Here is a 5,533-nt window from a genome sequence, read left to right as displayed (position 1 = left end):
TGGACGAGCACATCGCCGCGATGAATTCAGTTATCTGCCGTAATGTGTTGCTCTTTCTGAATACGGGCCGCCACAGTGGCTCAGTGGTTACAGCGCTCGGCTTCTGACTCGAAAGATGCGGGCTCGATCCCGGCCGCGGCGGTAAAATTTCGATGCAGGCGAAGTACTCTTTGCGATGTCGGTGCACGGTAAAGAACCCCAGGTGGTCGAAATTTCCGGAGCCCTTCACTACTGCGTCCCTCATAGCCTGAGTTGCTTTCGAACGTTAAACATCCCCACGTCACAAACCTTTCTGAATACGGAGCAGCATTTCAAACGAAAAAGGATTTATTTTGTGTTAACCGTAAAGAGGCTCCTCCAACCCTCTGGCCTCCATGCGAATTACTTCACTGAAGCTTTCACTCTTCAGCTAGAGAGTATTTGGCGAAGAAAGAAAAAGTAACGAATGCGCAACTCATTACCTATAATGCATTTCTGAATGCAGAGCTTGGAGCACACAGATATACTGAAATACTTAGGATAATGAATATTCTGGCCTAACTACAATAGATTCCTGAATGCAGAGCTTCGAGCGCACAATTATGCTATAGTGCTTAGGGCGATGAATATTCTCGCCTAACAATAATACATTTCTTAATGCAGAGCTTCGAACACACAGATATACAGAAATGCTTATGATGACAACTATTCTGGCCCAACTACGATATATTTCTGGATGCAGAGCTTCCCGCGCACAATTATGCTGAAGTTCTTAGGATCATGAATATTCTGGTCTAACATGAATTGTATAGATCTGGCAGTAGAACGACCATTAAGTCCCCTGTTGCCAAAGTTTTAACTAGCTTTTCCTTTATTGACAGATGCAAAGGGAGTACCAAAACACCCTTTCAATTTCGTAGAAGTGCCACTTTGGTTTGCTTATGCGATACTTTCTGTTTTCCTTTGTTTAGATGTATCGACTTAAGGACTCGCAGCTCACGCGTCTTACCGTGAGATCAGATAAAGGGAAACAAAAGCGCCCGTTAAAAGGCTTCCACTGGTTGATTTGGTATTGGGTAATATTGCCTGAAATTCGACTACACACGCTGTAATTGGGCACGGAAAAGGAGCCAAATATCTTTGACAAGGTGGACCAACTCCAGACGACAATTTATTCCCAACGAACCGCTGCACTAGGGACCACAATGACGGAAATGACTCTGTCGCAACGCAACTAAGACGCAGATACCTTCTGATTACTGAAAACGTTGACATGAAAGCTATATTCCAAATCAAGCTAATCATTGCTGAAATAAGATAAAAACTCGATCTAACAAGACTCGACGTTACGAAGCTCCCCATCTAACGAATAAATTTTGATTCCCCGACAAGTACCCGTAGAATTCAATATTCGCAATGAGGCGAAATAATAAAGCAAACGTCCGCTAAACCCGATTTAACGACGCTTTCAGGGAAAAAGCGAGTAAAATAAAAAAGTTATTTCTCATTTATTTTGTTTCGCAGCTTGTTGGCAGCATGCCAATAGTAACACCTAGGCGGCCAAAACACGGCCCTGGATTAGTTTTGACGGGGCTGCCAGCTGCGCCGCTGCGTGGAGCACAGGACTCAGCAGTCGGCGGCGCTTTTGACTTCGAATACATTTTACCAGATGGCGTTTTCACGCACAAGCGATTCGGGCCGCTTTCGTGGACTTTTCATACGCACAGGCGCGGGTTGTCGGCAAGTAAGATGCCGCGATCAGAGGTGGGCATCCTCATGAGGTTTCGACCTCATGAGATCGACCTCAGCCTCAAAATGACCTCAACTTCACGTCGTGAGGTGAGGTTGGAGTGAGGTCGGCAACGGCTCGAAATTTTGCGAGTGAGGTCAGCATATCAGACCTCAACCACACGCGTGAGTTAGAGGTTGAGTGAGGTCGTCATTCAGTGAGGTCGAAATCAAGAGGTCGAGACTTTTTGCAGTTGCCGCGGCCTACTTCAACGAGCGCCGCTTCCAAAGCGGAGTTGGAGCGCACCACCGCTGTATTCATGCAATGACGCTTGTTTGGGTAATGCAATGACCCCTGTTTGGACAACCGGATGCCACAGTTCCCTCTTAGCTTCCGGTGCTGCACCGTAATGTCTGTTCAGCCCGAGCCTACAGGAAGACGCACCCCTTTGGTCTTCCTGGAAGGAGTGCTACTGGCACGGCACGCCCCGCTCCCTCCCCCTTCTCCCGCTGGCGTAGCAGCCATAGGTGCGTGCCGGTCGGCTCAATCTCCCGGGAGCGCGCAAAGCACATAACTCACATTGAATCGCAGTAGCTTTGTCTTATGCCGCAAACGAATAAGTTCGGTCCAACAGGCACGCTATAAATTCGTCGCAGCGCGGATGGCCCAAAGCAAGACTGCTTCGTATTCATGCTCGTTGCCGGCGCTGACGTCACGGCTCTTGCCTTGCAGTCGAGTAAAAGCATCCTGCTCTACATTACACGGTGACTTGACAGAAAATGGAGCAGTCGGCGCAGGCGAGATAATGTGATTCAGGTAGTTCCTAACAGGGACACACGCTGGTTCAATGCAAAGAGAACGAAGCCAGAAAAACCTGTATAACACCGCCGAAGCTTTTGATCAGTGTCTTCCCCTTTCGAATCTCACACTACTCCTGTGCATCCCATTCCGTAATGCAAGCAGATGCAAATATAATTTCACTTTTATGCCCTTCCAAATAACCTCTCTTTCATCTCCTGTTCCTTGTACCTTCTCGGAAATTCACATATTATGCCGAAGCACCGCAGCACTGGGCGAACATACCAGCATGGCGGTGTTATAGCGGTAAAATATGCAAAGCTATAATGAATGTATGATGATGTGGTAACTGATTCCTTTTCCTTTTTTAATGAAGATGTGTGAATATAACTGATTACGTGCTTTCGAGTCGATGTTTCAAACCTTCAAATATGACGTTTAATGGGGCACACTGTTGTTCGCTTCTGTTTTTAGTGTGCGATTTTTGTTTGTAAGTTTGTAATCATTCTATTTGTTTATTTTTCTTTACTCGTATGAAATCAGTTAGGCTGGCGGCCTGCCTTGCAGACGACCAGACGCTGCTCACACCGCTATCTGGCCTTTGTAACTGTTTTGCAGAGACCCATCGTTCACCTTAAACGGCTTCGCAGAATGCTCGCGCGGTGCTCACAGGTACAAAAAAAAAAATCGAAGATGACGGCATATCATTGATTAGTTCAGGTTTGAACGAACACAAGTGACTGACTCAAAGCAGCTCGTCTCAGACTGGTTGACGAAACGGTACCTAAAATTCTGTTCAGGCGTACAGTATTTAGGCGTTTTTTTTTTTTTGTCCAGGGCTGGGGGGGGGGAGCGGGGGGGGGGGGGGGCTGGAAAAAGATTTCGCTGTTGCGAAATTTGAGCGGAGAGCCGTGGTGCTCTTGACAGAGAGAGCGGTTTACGCTGCCCACTCTAGGCCAGTTATTTTGGCCTATGTGATTTCAATAGTCGGCACAGAGTCATTGGAAAATTTCCAATATTTCGAAACCATTACGACGCCACCTGGAAGGAAGTGGCGCAAACGGGGCAGGGTCTTGACCTTCCAAGAACATCAACAGCATCATCTTTAATCATTAGCTGCAATTATTCGTGTTTTCCCGCAGAATTATTGTCTTCGGTTGCTAGTAATGTACAATATTTAATCAATATTCAGGAAACTTTTAATTTGTTAACGGTATGTTGACTTCCCGGGGCTCATAAAGATACTCTATTATCATCATCATCGCCATCACCTCGATGGTCAACGGCATGTGTCGTTGCATGATCGTTGCAGTATTTCACACATCAGAACTGGCGCGTTTACCTGCTGGACAATCCGAATGGCATTAATGTGGACCGAGCTGTGGGCACTCTTCGTAATGCGTCATGCGGGCATGTATAGTAATGTGGGATCCATATGGACCTTGAAATGGGGGTGGGAGGGGACCTGGTAGGACGTCACATTACATCGTCGTCAGGTGCCTAAGTTTGACGTCACATTACATCGCTGTCATGTGACCTGGCATTACGTCACACTCATACGATGCCATCACTAACACTAATTTGTCTTAGCGTTACCTAATTACAGTATAAGCCTTAATCAGGCATGTTATCAGTGTACGTTAAATAGCATTAATTATTGATATGGCGTAATAATATTCGTCACGTGACTCGTCCGCTAGTGACGTCACATGGTGCCGTTTCTTGCGGGCACTTTTTTGCGGATATGACCTTGAAACTGAGTCTTCTAATGCTCTCGCATTAATAAAAGAAGCCGCTCGCTTCTACACAGAGATAAATACAACGCGCCTCTGTTAGTGTACTACAGTCTCAGCTTGTTTTCGAAGGCAGCGAACAGAGGACTAAAAGAGCGTTAGCTGGGTGGCAAAATTTTCATCTACGCTGATTTCTCTCGCTATGACGGATAGAGCTAAAAAATCGAAATATACTGATATGCGTCTGCGTAGCCGTCAAATTGGAAATCACATTTCGGCGACCAGTTTCTTTACATTCGCTATTCTCAAGTTTAAAAACAGCATCGTGAATATCTCCCCCCCCCCCCCCGCCCCCTCACCCCCGGCTATCCCAATTTCTGGTAAATGGTGTAGAAGGTCTGTGTTTGTCAACTGCCGGTTCGTGCGTGAATGAGCGAGAGGCTGCCAATGCAAACAAGTTCCCCAATATTGACACTGATAAGCTTACAATTAGTGAAGCAAACCACGAAAAAAGTACCCTCCGACGTACTGGTGGTAACCGCGTAAGCCATAAACTCTCTGAGGGATCATCCTATTGCGTGCACATCAATAGAGTCCTTACACACCTTATTAAATAATTACAGACCGCTTAGTGCCGCTATTGTAATAACTAGTCATCACAATTGCACTATCATCACTTTGGGTTTCCTGTCTCACAGGATTGTCAGAATTGTTTTTAATTGAAGAACTTCTTAATCGGTTTTTCTTTTGTTTTCTGAGGTCGAGCAGCCGAACTCAACCTCAAAATTTGAGGTTGAGTGAGGTCGCCAGTGGCCTCAGGAAAAGTGAGGTGAGGGCGTCTCAGTAGACCTCGACCTCAATTGATGAGGTTGCGGTTGAGTGAGGTCTGCAAATTCTTTTTAAGGCTTTCGGGTGTCGTTACGTTACCATTTCAGATTTCCAAGGGCGGAAAAATGCCTTCCTCGATTTTACGAATTTCTCGATTTATCGATATTGTCACGAAGTGGTGCCTGCACTCCGGAGAAAAGCTGCGAAAATGGCGTCTAAACAGAACTCTTCACTTTGGACTGACTTGCGCCCACAATGGGCTGAATCACTCGGCGGCGGCGTAGCAACAAGCGCGCTCGGCGGTGGTCGAACAGAATCCCCGCCGCCGTCGGCCCGTGCTCAATTTAAAGCTGATAGCGAACTTTCGAGATAAAGCGTGCAAAGAACATTCCGGAACGACGTAGAATCAGCTCTGCCTGGATGCCATCAATCCAGATAAATCTGGTCGCGCCTTGCGTCGCAAACA

This window comes from Amblyomma americanum, chromosome 6 (assembly GCF_052857255.1).
Source record: "Amblyomma americanum isolate KBUSLIRL-KWMA chromosome 6, ASM5285725v1, whole genome shotgun sequence".
NCBI lineage: Eukaryota > Metazoa > Arthropoda > Arachnida > Ixodida > Ixodidae > Amblyomma > Amblyomma americanum.
Note: the sequence above shows the minus strand (reverse complement) of the source record.